The 15071-nt window shown below is 42.0% G+C and overlaps 1 protein-coding gene across 2 annotated transcripts in view; it reads left to right on the top strand.

The window, feature by feature from the left end:
* LOC146772768 (rho guanine nucleotide exchange factor 11-like) overlaps positions 1-15071 on the top strand; it is a 319232-nt gene that overhangs the window by 48213 nt on the left and 255948 nt on the right. For both annotated transcript variants that reach the window (XM_085639976.1, XM_085639975.1), the window contains exon 3: positions 8727-8884. The gene's annotated coding sequence lies outside the window, so the exon portion shown is untranslated. The remainder of the gene's footprint in view (positions 1-8726; positions 8885-15071) is intronic.

Below are 15071 nucleotides of genomic sequence, written 5' to 3'. Positions count from 1 at the left end.
ATCCTCCAACATCCAAACTTGTGCCTGCTGCTTTAACTCGAGGCTTAATTGCGGGATGCTCTACAAGGAAGAGACTTAATTGTATACTGAACTCTAAGTAACAAAGTAGTAGGACATCGTGATTCAGTAGAAACTGATTAATAGGGGCTTAAATAACGAAAAAAGAAAAGAGGAGAGAAGGTGACTGTTGCAGCATGTGCGCATTTAAGCGCAAACCCCCAAATGCGAATTCTGTCCCTGTTAATCAATCTACCCCGGTTCAGAGGTCGCGTCAAAAGAGCATCCTAGAGAAAACACTGGGTAGTTCACGTACATTACAAAGCGCACAACAGACAATGGATCTAAAGGTGCAACAGCTTCTGGAGGCAAATAGATTAGAGACCCCTGATGTCCAAGAGGCCCAGGCGGAGATTGAAAAACAGGTGGAGAATGAAGACACTTTGGAGACTGCAAGACTACAAATGTCTAGCCTCCTGCAACACTGGAAAGAACAGAAGATATGGAAAGTAATATCAAAATGGGAGGCCTCCAAAAGTAATCTACTGCTGTGCCCTTTTCAATTCCTATCTGTTGCAAACAATATCCTCTTTTTTCGAAATCACATATTGATGTGACAGCTTCAACTACCTCTAGCTAGTTAATAAATTAAACAATATCCCAGGCAGCATTGTCTTCAGCTCAACAGCATGCAGGGATAAAAGTGGCAATAGACAAATCTCGGCTGGTGGCAACAGCAATAGTAGGCAATGAGGAACCTCTGCAGGAGATAGAAAATGAACAGGAATCTAGACAAATGGTTAAAGACATGTTCGAGTTGATTCTTTCTGAGATAAAAGAGCTGCGTATCACACAGTCACAGGAGATTGCATCATTACATGAAAGGTTGTTGGAAATCGAGAAGACAATAGGTAAAATACCAGTGCGTCTGACAGAAGCTGAGGAACAAGAAACTAGCCTAGAGGAGAAGGTAGTGACCTTTGAGTAGGAAATAATACAAATTAGGCAAAATACAGATGTCGTTGGGGCTTAATTATAGGATATGGAAAATTACAACAGGTGTAAAAACTTACGGTTAGTTGGGGTGCTGGAAGCAATTGAAGGCCCACAATTTCGGAACTGGGTAGAATCCCTGCTGAGAAAAGCAATCACGAATCCAACAGGAGACTTAACAGTTTCAAGAGCCTATAGGGTAACTTTCCAACGCCCCATTAATACAAAAAACACTCATAATATTCTAGTGAATTTTGCTGACTTTCGAATAAGAGAAAAATAATTTCTAAGGTGATTTAAAAAAAAACTTTGACGACACAAGAAGTCCTGTCATTTAAAATCTTTTCGGATATGACTGCATTAGCAGCAAAAAGTCGGAGAGAATTTGTTCGAATGATTGATACTTTTAAAGCAAAAGGGGCACAAGTACCATTGTTCAACAATCGAAATTAAAGGTTCTCATAAATGGCAAATTCCACCTAATGGAAGATGTAGCAAAAGCACAAGAACTATTACAGAAGATGTCTATCTCACTATAAAAACCTATAAACTATGAATGATAAATGTTAGGCAACAATTATGAGTTGATATTTGATAGAGATACTTACGTTAAGGATTTTGCAGCTCAAATATGAGTGTAAATGCTACCAGGAGTGAGAGACCGGGGGCCAGAGGACCTGGGTCACCCCGGTAGTGGTAAGCACACAATACTGGGTGCCTGGTCATGGCACTCATGGTACCAAGTGGGGGTATGGAGGTGGTGTGGGTTATCCTCTCACCAGGGTCACGGGGTATGGGAAAGATAATGGTCGGAAGGGATTATGTTATGTTATGTTATGTTAGTTACATTTTAATGCGCACAGCTGCTCCAGCGAAGGAGCGTCCTGGCGCAGGGAAAGGAAAACACCACATAACACTGGATCCGGCGACACGAAACAGACAATAAAAACTGGAAATAATTAAAACAAGAGGGTTTTCAAAGCTCTGCGGAAGGACAATAGGTCGTTCGAGAGACGAATTTCCAAGGGGAGAGCGTTCCAGAGGGTTGCGGCTTTCACACGGAAGGAGCGACCCCCCATCCGACTAAGTCTGAAACGGGGGACGACCACCAAGGACTGTCCAAGGGATCGTAGTGAACGAGTGGGAACGTAAGGAGAGATCAATGAATTAAGTATTCCAGGTGCCAACTCTCTCAGAATTTTAAAAACCAGGCAGAGAGCCTTGAATTGGATACGCTTGCATATCGGGAGCCAGTGCAAGGACCGCAGGGTGTTAGAAGTAGGGCAGGATCGAGGCAGACCAACCACCGCCCTAGCTGCCGCATTCTGGACTCGTTGTAAACGAAGAATCTCGGCTTGGTTTGCTCCTAATAGGAGAGAGCTGGCATAATCCAACCGCGAGATGATCATTGCTTGAATGACCAGCTGTCTTGTAGGGGCATCGAAGAAACGCAGCAGGGGTCTTAGCCCGCGTAGTACTCCAAAACAGCAGGCCGCCACTCTCTTTGTGTGAGTCACAAAGCTAAGCGTATGGTCAAGCCAGACTCCGAGATTCCTGAGTTCCAGGACAGGGACCGGCGCTGATCCCAGCTCTGGAGGCCACCATTCGTCCCCCCAGTGGTCCGCTTCCCTTCCAACGATCATCACCTCAGTTTTTGACGCGTTCAGTTGGAGACAGTTGTTATTCATCCAGCTGGCCACCTCTCTCAGTCCACTTCGGAACCTGAGGGCATCCCGCTTGGCATCCCCGCTGATCGTAACCGCCAACTGAGTGTCGTCAGCATAGGAGACCATGGTAAGGCCCCATTGCCTGACGACCTCAGCCAGCGGCTGCACGTACAGATTAAAAAGCGTGGGACTCAGCGAGGAGCCCTGCGGAACCCCCAGGTCCAAAGGATGGTACTTGGACTGAAAAGGAGGGGTGGCAACGCAGAAGGAGCGATCGCTGAGGAAGGAGCGGCACCACTGCAGAGCTGAACCACAAATGCCAATGTCCTGCAGGCGGCGTAGCAAGATGCGATGGGAGACAGTGTCAAAGGCAGCGCTCAGATCTAGTAAAATAAGCGCTGCCGTTTGACCTGCATCGAGCACACCTCGCAAATGCTCAACCATTGCCAGAAGGGCCGTCTCAGTGCTGTGACCAGCACGAAACCCATTCTGCGTTGGATCCAGGACATTCACAAGGGTCATATGCTCCGTGAGGGCCCGATTTACATGGGCCTCCATAACCTTGGCCGGCCAAGGGAGCAAAGATATAGGGCGGTAGTTTTCAGGTCTCGAAGGATCCAGAGATGGTTTTTTAAGGATCGGGGAAACCACCGCTTGCTTCCATTTGGCCGGGACCAGGCCAGAGGTTAGGGAAAGGTTAATCAGGGAGCACACCACTGTGCGTCCCTGAAAAGCAACGTCCCTGAACAGCGCAGATCTTACCGGGTCTGCAGGTGATCCAGACTTGACTCGCAGGGCCCACATTGCGAACTCCTCATCGGAGATGGTAGGAAAGGAGTGCAGCGCTGGACAGCTGCTAGAGCCGCTCCAAGGGATCACAGGAGGCAGTGTGCTAGGAAACGCCAGATAGATTTTCCTGACTTTATCCAGAAAGAAGGTGGCTAAGGCTTCACAGTGGGCGATGGAACTGTCCAACTGTGGAGGAACTCTCTTTGCCATTAAATCTTTTACGGTTTTAAAGATGGTTTTAGTCGGATTAGGGCTGTTTCTAAATTCGGCTGCGTAAAACGCCGCCCGGGCCCTGCATATAGCTCGATGGTAAAGCTTTACTAGGGCCAGGTAGATGGATTTCTTATCGGCATCGTACGACTTACGCCACACCCTTTCCGCCCGTCTGCAAGAGGACTTCAATGCACGCAACGTGCTGTCATACCAGGGGCTGGCCTGCCGGGGACTGGACTTGCTGGAGATGATAGGTACCAGGACGTCCAGCGCCCTGGTAATCCAGTTACAAAACCGGTCATAGCCCGAGGTGGCATTCAGCAAGGGACCTAGTGGCTCAGCACCCATAATACGGTGAAGGTCCTCTAACCTCAGTTTGTTCCAATGGCGCCGGGGAAACCGCAAGGGAGGCGGTATAGTAGGATTGGCAGGGAGAGGAAGCCAAGCAGACACCAGATGGTGGTCAGACCATAACACAGGATCAACCGCCACAATCCGAACATCCGAGAGAGTGGTAAAAAACGGATCCAGGATGTGGCCGGCCACGTGTGTAGGCTGAGAAATAAGCTGGAACAACTGCAAAGCCTCTAAGTCGGCCAAAAAACCACTGATGGCCGGAGACTCTAACCTGTCAAAGTGGAGATTTAGATCACCCAGGATGGAAAAGTTTGCGCAGCCACTAGCCAATAAGCTCACAGCCTCCGGAAAGGCACCTCTAAAAGCAACATCGCTGCTGGAGGGCGATAGACAACCATCCCTGACAGCGAGAACTGAGGGCTGATGGAAACCTTAAACAGCGCGCTCTCACATCCGGCAATCTGCAAGATCGTCCAGGTGCATGTGAAGGCGGATCTAATAAATAAGGCGATCCCTCCACCTCTAGAATGGCGGTTAGATCTAAAACATGAATAGCCCGGAGGACAGGCAAGATTGACTATGGCGTCGTCAGTATCTTGTAGCCAGGTTTCAGTTACGGCCAGCAGATCTGGTGTCTTATCCAAAATGAGATCAGCCACCGACAAATGGTGTTTCACTAGAGATCTGGTATTCAGATTTAAAAATCTGAATACGCAGGGCACGGGGTGATTGCAGGGGAGAAAAATGGGATAGTTCATCCATGCATACAACTAAGTTTGGTAAATGAAGTAATGTTATCATCAATGCTAATATGCACTTTACATGGCACTTTACTTTGCACTGTCAGTTTAAAAAATTGTTACGTACTGTAGTTAAAAGATTAATGCTAATGAATATGATGAGAAAAGTGATGGCGCCTGAAAGGTCGTGGAGGAGTTTTAAATCTGCCTTTAGTCATTCTTGCAGCAAGGTATCGGTCTGCTTCTTTGTATATATGCTAAATATTTTACCATTGTCTCCACCAGCACTTCAAATAATTCGTTTACATTAAATGAATAAATGTATTGTACACTAAGCAGAAGCAGGCACTTTAGAGTGTATGCACATTGCACTTTGAATTATACGTCTTAATCTCTCCTTAAACATCAATGGCTTCAATAATTAAATAAAAGCTAAGCCACTGAAGAATGGGTAAGAGGATATATCCCTGACATTGTATTCATCCAGGAGATGCATAATGTGAATAAAAAGAAATCTACATATAGTATGTTTAGGCAGTGGGCATAGTTAGGTATTTTTCACCAGCAAGTGCTGCTCATAGAGGGATAGCACTTTTCGTAAATAGATTGTTCTTTTTTCAGATCACCTACTTTCAGGTTGATAAAGAAGGCAGGTGGGCTTGATCAGTGGTTTGATTATTAATAACAGGTTAACCACAGCCACAAAATATGCACCATTTGAAGACAATCCTACCCCTTTATCGGAGCTCTATCACCCATTAGGGCATAATCCTGGAACAGTGATATTGGGGGTGATTTTTACTTTTTGCAGGCTCCTGAATTGGATTCATCCTCTGGTACACAGAAACAGAATAAACCACCTATGAAAACGGTATTAGCGGAATGTATGCAAAGATCTGATAGACATATTGCAGATACAATTTCACAATATGAGAGAATATTCATGTTTCTAAACTAAATATAAAACAGTGGCAAGATTAGATCATTTTCTTACTTCATGCAATTTAAGTTTAATCAACTACACATATATTGAAAACAGATTTTCTGATCATGCTTTGGTAAAGTTGGAAGTATCAGGGCTTGGGGCACTTAAGTCATCATCAACATCCACATCGAGGATGAAGACTTGTGTACGGAAACCCAGAATAAAATAGAAAGCTTCTTTCAACTGAATAGGATGCAGCTAGAGTAAAAAGAATCTGGGAGGCTTTTAAAGCTACTACACATGGATATATTACTACTAAAGATATAGCAGCTGGATGCCTCCGAAATGTACATAGAGCACAATTAGAATTAGAAGTCAGACAACAAATGATCAATATATAAGGGATAAAAACATTAAAAATAAATCAACATTAGTGCAAGCACGGAAAGCTATGCAAGATTATTATTACACTAAAGGGTATTTGGCCAACTCTGTATATCTCAAAAAAATGTATGAGGAGAGTCAGTTTTCTGATAAATGTTTAGTTTGGCAAATAAGAGAAAGACAGGCACACAATAGGATTACTGCCTTGGTAGATAAAGATACAAATATTCGCATCACTAATGAAATACAGATACAGAAGGAGTTGTCCAAACCATATGAAGCAATCTATTAAGTTAGACAAGAGGTAGATATTTTAAAACTAAAGGATTTTCCTATTAAACTCTTCATTCCAAAACTATAGGCAAATTGAGAATATGTTGACCGATGTTACATTAAAAGAAATGGAAGTTGTAGTGCAATCTCTGGCTAAATGAAAAACATATGGAGAAGATGAATTGCATGCTGAAACAAATAGGAAAGGTTATTCAATAATAAATCCTGAATTAGTGACGTTAGCCAATTATATTTTGATGTGAGGCGAGATACCACCCTCTTTCCTTATGGCAGTATTCACCAGCTTTTTGAAAAAGTACAAAGATAAGGAGGACATTAATTCTTACAGGCCTATAAGCCTCTTAAACACCAATTATAAAATTATAGTCAAATTATTGTCAAACTGAATGAATAAGTGTGTTGTGTCAATTAAACATTTAGATCAGTGTGGATTTGTATCAATTAAACACCTAACATTTAATACCAGTATTTTAGTCGAAGGTATTGATTATTTTAGTCAAAACGAAAACCCGGCCCAGATTATGTTACTAAATGCCAGGAAGGCTTTTGATCAGGTTTGCTGGGAGATTAGTTTCTATATTCTAACTGAGTTTGGATTCCCTGTTGAATTTATTAATACAATATCCAAGTTTTATAAAGAGGCTTCTGCCCAAGTAATTATTACTTCAAACAAGATTGGCGTTTGCAAAGTTAACAAAGAAACAAGACAAGGTTGTTCTCTGTCGCCATTACTTTTAGCTCTTTTTATAAAGCCGTTAGCAATAGCCGTTTGCTCAAATAGCAATCTGACATCCCTAATTCCAGGAATTATAAACATAAAGCTTTATGCTGATGATATAGCTTTGTTTCTTAGACCCTACTTAAAAGTTCAAAAATATATATTTGATTATTCCAGGAATACCAGCTAATTGGAGGGTATAACATAAATAAATCTGTTCTGTAATACTGCACCCGACACTTTAATAACAGAACTTGGCTTACAGGTCATTACTAGGCCCAAGAGGTATATTGGTATATACGTCTCTAAAAATGTAAATGACCTGTATGTTTTAAATGATGTCCCCTTCATTAATAAGTTATAATAAGACTGTTTCCAAAATGTAATAATTTACCCCTTTCAATACCAGGTCAGGCTGCATTGAGCCGTATGTTAATTTTACCTTTAAGCATTTTTTTTTGTTTTTAGCCATCCCTAATTCAATCTAAATTAAATTCTTTAAAGAAGTGCAAGGCATGTTTTCCATTTTTTATTAGCAAACAAACCACGAAGCTTAGCTTTAGATGCACTTTATGGACCAGTGAATGAAGGAGGTCTAGGCCGCCCTGATTTTTATTATTTTGAGAATTTTGCACACACCACATATAGATCATCCAAGTATTTAAACATTAAAGATACGATCATTTCTTCTTATATTTAATTTATCAAGAATATGATATTATTGGTGTTATGAGTTTAGCGAAAACCTCTAAGAAAGTCAGATACAGGACACTACAGTGTAACATCAAACGTATGCAATAACTTTCGGAACTACACGATTCACACCATTAATGGAGTAGCACTGCTATCAGAAGTTTATATAGTAGAGGATCCTTTGATAGATAGGAATGTAATGTCTAATTGTATGAGCAACGGCTATCAAAAAAAATTTGACTTTTTGGAGGGGAATTGAAAAAATTTGAATGAAATAGAGACTAGCATTAAACATTGTAAAACTATTTTTGCAATGGTCCTATGTTAAAATTAGACATGTTTTACGGGATTTGAATCTCTTACAAATAAAATAATTGAAACTATGAAACTCTCTGGGGAGCTGATACAATCTAAAACCCGCAAGAAAATCAGTAGCTTGGCTTCTCTCTCACGCAGCCAGGGGGCAGAGAAACATCATGGGAAAGCCACCCAAAAAATGGCATTCAAAGGAGGACTCCAGATATCCATTGCAGCTTTGGATCAGATTAATGAGTTTAATTTCTCTTTATTGAAAGGGGAAAATGCATTATATATGAAATTTTACATTAAAAAACTTTTATATAGCACTCCCGATTTTCTCCATAAAATAAATCTGCAGATTTCGACAAACTAATTAAGGTGCAATATGGAAGGAGGGGAAAATTGGACACATACTATATTGGGCTGTTCAAGGTTGAGCAGGTTTTGGGCCAAAGTTGTAGTTCTGTGTTTTTTTCCAGAGAACAATGCACATAATAGTAGGGACAATTGGATGATAGACTAGAAAGTACAAACGAATCTGGTTTTTCATCTCGGCATCAGTCTTCAATTGTGGACATGCAGTTAGTATAATGTGTTTGTAAATAGTGTAACCTTGATTTTAAAAATAATTTCCCATGTATTTATAACTCTTTCAGAAGCATCGAAACCCCTAATTTATGGTTTGCTGGTGCTGATTCCCTTCGTCCTGATCTGAAGCCAGTGCCAGAGTTACAGAACTGGCAGGACACCATTGGACGCCATGTTGCACCCGATCTACCACAGAAGGAAACGGCTAGGCAGGACGCCATACATGGTGAGCAGTCCAATTCATTGTCTGATTTCTGATTCAGGCTTTTTTGGTGCATGTTACAAAGCATTGTTTGAATTTTATTTGTTTTCCAATGAGCAGCTACAGATGCAAAATAACTATACTATTAAAGATGAGGGAGCAACGTACAAAAATTGCTTTTCCCAAATTGGGATTCTTACTGAAAGTCTGAAACGCAATTCGGAAAATGCAATCCCTAATCCCTAGTGGGTCACAAATTGACCTTCCTCAATAATATTAATAGGTAATTCGCAGTATGCGACCCATTAGGAATGATAGCCATCACATGGATGGTGGCCTGCTGGGGTCAGCACACCACCATGTCTGTGATTGCTTTTTAATAAAGCAATCTTGCTTTCTCCAAGTGCAGCCCATTTACTTTCAAGGAAAATAGAAAATGAAACTTTTAAGTTTTGTGGGACCACTGCCTACTCCTAAAATATATTTTTGTTTACATTCTCAAAAGGGATGTGGATCTTTTGTGTCCCCTTCCCATTTGCAAATGGTTACCACTGCATTTTAGTAGTGGGTAAAAATGCAACCTGTTGTTCGGCTGCAAAACATTAACACTACTGCAAATTGATAGTTGAAAGGGACCCCTAAACACACTCCTTCCAACTACCAAATCACTGAATCAAATTTCGATTTGGGAGTTACTGAATTGCAATTTGGCATTTGTACTTTAAAACATGTTTTTGCTGTTGCAAACAAGCTGATTTGTGATTCAGCCTGTCTATCACCTCAAAAACATATTTGACATATGGCCCTAAGCCAGCATTTGCATTACATTGCCTCAGATGCACGGGAGCCCATTTATTTTGGTCACTGGTAGAGTGAGATTTATCCTAAAGCAAATACCCTTTCTCTCAGGACATACTATGCCGTACTGGAGAGATCCGCCTCAGCAATGAGTCTGACTGGTTTCCAGCCTCAACCGTACTAGTAGGCAATTGTTCGTTAAATGAGAATTATAAAAAAGCTTGGTGTAGCAGCAAGGATTCTATTAGAAAATAAATAGTCTAACATCTTGAAAATATTGATTCGGGCGTGCACGGTATCGGGGAAACAAAGCTTCCAAAAATTGTTCTGAACATTTTTTCCCGTAATGGAAAAGACATGAACACTCACTCCACTCTATACTAAGCCTGGGCAAAGCACTACGCTACGCTTGCGTAGTTTGCGAAGTTCGCGCAACTTCGCACTACGCGAACTGCACGTAGCACAGTGCGAACATGCGTAGCGTAGTGTTGCGTAGTGCTACGGTCATTTTTTGCTTGCTCGCGGTCCTCAACGTCAAGTTGGCGACCGCGAGCAAGCAAAATGACATCCCGGCGAGACTTTTTCCTTGTTCGCGATCAGCAACTTCAAGTTGGCGATCGCGAGCATGGAAAATAAACCTCCCGGCGAGATTCCCAACGCGAGGAGGTCAGGTTTCTCATTGCGAGTGGTCGCGTATGCTCGCGACCGCTCGCGATGAGAAACTACCAGTTCGCGTTGAGAAAGCTGAAGCTCGAGTAAAAATCTACTCGAGCAGCAGAAAACTACAGCTCGCACTGTGCAAGATGCCATTTTCAATGATTGCACAGTGCCGGTTGCTTGTCCGCACTGTGCAATCATTGAAAACGACATCTGGCACAGTGCGAACAAGCTACTACGCAGTTCGCGAAGTGCTACGCGTAGCTCGCGTAGTGCGAACTTCACTTTGCGTAGCTTCGCGAAGTGCTACTTCGCGAACTACCCCCAGGCCTACTCTATACAAAAATAAATCTGGAAGAGAGAAAGGGAAATGTGGAAGCTGAAGTAAATGGCTATCTTGATGAGTTACATTGGGTCTTACATCATATGTGACACCTTCTGTCAGTTCAAGCTGTTGAGTTCATAGCATGTTGCATTTTGAGACTCACTATTTTAGGTATGGGCTCAAAAAAACTCAGTAGGCATCCTACCATTGGCTAATAAGAAAATATTGTGCTTTTACGTGGGACTGTAGCTTGGTCAGTAAGATTGGGGGAGGGGGTGAGCGTCAGATTTTCTCAAAACGAGGCTGGCATATAATGTTTAAATACATCATACGAAAACCAGGGTGCATGAGAGAGTACTAAGGGGCAGTGGAAAGGGAGAGGAATGCGGATCGGTAGGAGCACTAAGGGGGGAAACACAATATTGTGTAAAATAACCAATATTTTTGAGGACGTTCGAAACAGAGAGTGAGAGAGTGTGTGTGCGTTTTTGTCTGCGTGTATGGAAAAATTGCTGCTGAAATCTGACTGACACCTCACAATACCCAACTGAAAGCACCCGTTCCCAACTATTTATCAGAAGATACATTTATTACTGGGGTGTAACACCTCAATCCCCCCCCCCCTCCAAGCTAGACCCCTGCTTTTATGCTTTAACGGCTCTAAGTGGTGTGTAAAGTGATTTGTCAGTCACTGTGTCCCTTTGAAGTTAATGTATTGCTTATGACCTGAGAGCCAGTTGACTCTAACCAGGGTCTGACCTCTTCCGCGTGTTAGTTTTTCATGTGCTGAGAAGAACCAAAATCACTCCATGGATCTGACCAGAGAAATGCCACGCTCATAGTTGGCCTTCGTATCTTCATCCTTCTTAGTTAGGGATTACCCTGTGTGACCTGTTACCTGCAAATAATTATAATTAGTTTTTATTACAAGGGGGATTCTCCCTAAGCTGCCTTTGAATTAGTGGTAGTTCCAGGGAGCATTCAGTTACACATGCTTAGTGACCCATGTCAAGTACTAAACCCTTAGAACCTTCTGGCATAGGAGAAAACTGCATTCATCATGAGGGGATGCTAGAGCCATCACTTTTAAAAGAAAAAGAAACTAAAGTAGTTTGTGGCACTCTTAAAATCAGAGACTGAAGGAAAGCGCCAGGCGTAACATGGGTCAACTCTGCGGCACTTCAGTCTCCTGAAAGGATCATCTCTAAAAAGTGAACAGGCTCAGAGCAGAGTTTAACTTATATCATTAGGGATGGCAGACTGTCAAAATTGGGGAATAGTTGGTCACAGAGTCAGTAGCATGTTAGAATGTCTTCTGGAATTTCTTTTTACATTGCTGCCACATTCTGATAACTCCTTTGACAGCACTTCTTTTGTTGCCAAAACACTCTTTTGTTTGTTCCCAGAAGGCATCACAACTTTTTAAGATTCATTCCTATCAAGACAGGTGCTATTTTTCAGCATTTTTGTTGAAGACTGGGATCAGGACCTCTGGCTGACTTCTCTGGGCTCACTGTCCTCAACCAGTAAATACTGTAAAACATCTGGAATTTATTGATACTAACCTTCCTGTGGAGCTGTGGGTTGCACAGTTGTCTAGCATAGTGTTTCTCAAACTGTGGGACAGAGATTCGCAAGACAATGCACGAAAGTCTAGCAATCAATTAGAATACCTTTAAATTCCATATTTTCTCTTGTCACATTTGCTGTACTACAAGGATAGAGGCCAAATGTCAAGCTCTGCCTCCTGCCAAATTGCTGCTTATATTTTTTAACATTGAGATTGGTTTTTACAAGCCCCTCTCACTTGCGATAAAGAAAAAGTACAGTGAATTATGTGACAATCTTGATGGGGGTACTGGGAATGTGAAAGGAAAGCCTGCTGGATGTAATTTGAACTGTAACAAAAGAAAATGTAAATACCTGTAAATTAACTGTAAACAGAAATTTTACTATAAAGCAAAACTTAGGTAAGAATAAAATTAGCTGTGGAAATGTTCTCAAAAACATACTACACTAATGAGGCCTAAACCAGGGCTGTGTCCTTGCCCCAACACTCGTCAATGTATATACCGCAGATTTGGGGAAGATGTGTCAAAATGCAAACCTCGCAATCCCCAATATCGGCCCAAACAGAGTTCACTTATTACAGTGCCTAGACAATTTGGTAATATTGGATCACACCAAAACTGGACTACAAAGGGGACTGGAGGCTCTTAACATCTAGAACGAAAGCAATGAATTGGTTGTGAACCCAAACAAGACCTTGGTGATGGCTTTTGGACATAAAGCAAAAAAAGCTTTACTCAGATGGAGACTGGGCGCCTAAATTATTGCCACCAGAAGAACGTACACCTGCCTTGGGGCTTGGCTCAGTGATACTGGGAAGGCAACTTCACACCAACAAAGAATGAAGTCCAAGGCTCAATCAACAAGCAATGCTTTATGCAAACTTCAGGGAAAGCTGTGCAGTCCAACAACGCTGCCAATCCGGAGGGTGATACATTTCAAAATACCGGCGATAGCAGGCTATGCGCAACAAGTGTTCCCTGATCTAATGGGGAGTTTGCTTGAAAACTCCCAGTGTCAGGTGTACAAACATATCTTTAAGTTACCTATATATGCCGCAGCAGTCTGATCTGCCTGGAGTTAGGCCTTGTCAAGCAAAACTATGAATGTTTGGGAACACAGGCGAAACATTATTACCAAGTCATTAAAGCACCCACAGGATGCTTAAAAAGTGTGCTTAGACCAATATACGAAGGAACGGCCAACCTGCGGAACAGCTACATGCAAAAAGCTGTGGGGGTACTTGGTTTTGCAATGGAAAACTGTTTTTTGGAGGGGATGAGCTATGCTGCAATTAAGAATGCTATGAACAAACAAACTCGTCAATTATCACAGCAAGCAGACAAACGTAACTATCTAGCCAAGGGAGGGCAGCCAGGTTTAATTTCATCATATTAGGAAAATAGAACACAGCCATGTCTGAACCAAGCACTGGAAAGAAGTTCCTAAAAGACATCCAATGGGCCAGGCTGGTGCCCTTGCGAACAAGAGCGCTAAATCCTGGTTGGAACGCTTTGGCACATATAACCAAATGCAGATTTTGTAAGTATAGAGAGGAGCACCAGGTCTGCTATACTATGTCGTAAAACCCATGCTTCCGTCAAAAGGGTCTCGGACACGCACAGAAGCAGTATCAGTATCGTTCTCCAGCACCTCAAACTAGGCAAATTTGGGAAATACATGGCAGAGGTGCGTGCCCGGTTGTCCAAACAACAAGGGCATGATGACTTGACTGTGGCCTGTACAAACAAACCGTAAGCAACTAATCAAAACGTTTGAGTGACCTAGGAGGCGAAGATGTCCTCAGGCAGCTATAATACACACCTTAGCATGCTATTACAAGCCCACTAGCACTTTAATGCCTAGGGCTTTTGGCTAGGACACGATTTGAATATTGAACAAAAGGAACAGCTGCTGTTAGTATGTGTTACTGTTTGTTTTCTGACTATGAACTGTATACAACTTTGAACTGCTGGTTGTCAAGTGGTGTTTTTAGTGGGCATATATATTTTACTGTTTTTCTTAAATATTAGGCAATGTGCACAATTTTAAATGTGAATATATACGATTGCACTATCTTTGGAATATTGCAAATGATTTTAGGCAATCGCACAATGAAAACTTTCATTCATTCATTCATTCATATTGCTAATCTGGCCAGAATGCAGCGAGAACTTGAGTTTCTCTTGCGCACTGAGGTGTATTCAAGAGCACACACGCCTGACAACCTAAAGATGTTATTAAAGTCAAATTCATCTTCAATAAAAGCTATAGGAAGGAGAGCAAAGACCTTGTCACCTATATTCACCAATGCCACTATGAACAGGATGAAAAGGCCAACAGGCTAGTTGCATCTAACCAGTAAGCATACAACATTGTCCTGTTAAGTAAAACAGCAATTCAGCATTAAAGATCATTAACAGCCCTAGCTTGTTATACTGGAAAATATGGCCTGGAAATAAACAATAAGAAAACAAAAGTTGTGATCTCTGTGGAAACTATAAATCAAAGGGAAATAAAAATATTCATATGAGATGCAACTTTCTCCCTCACATGAGTTCTATAAATGCTTTTCTGTCCTTAAGTAAGAAACTGAAGGCTCCCTCCCTACAGCCAATCCTAATTGTCACCAGCAGCAACCTCTCACCAACACTGTGTGATAGGTCTGAGTTACTGAGAGGGAGAGACGCAAAGAATCTGAACAATTTACACTCAAAAACATGTAGGCGTCTTTTTTACCTCCGGCCGAGCACATCTGAGGTACAGATTTGCTAGAGTTTGGGCTAGTGAAGTAAGTCCTTGTTTATCAAGGAATCTTTATCTAAACTAGGCCAAAATGAGTTAATCACGACAAAAATCCTT

This window comes from Triturus cristatus, chromosome 12 (assembly GCF_964204655.1).
Source record: "Triturus cristatus chromosome 12, aTriCri1.1, whole genome shotgun sequence".
NCBI classification, from domain to species: domain Eukaryota; kingdom Metazoa; phylum Chordata; class Amphibia; order Caudata; family Salamandridae; genus Triturus; species Triturus cristatus.
Note: the sequence above shows the minus strand (reverse complement) of the source record. Positions and strands in the feature narration are given on the sequence as shown.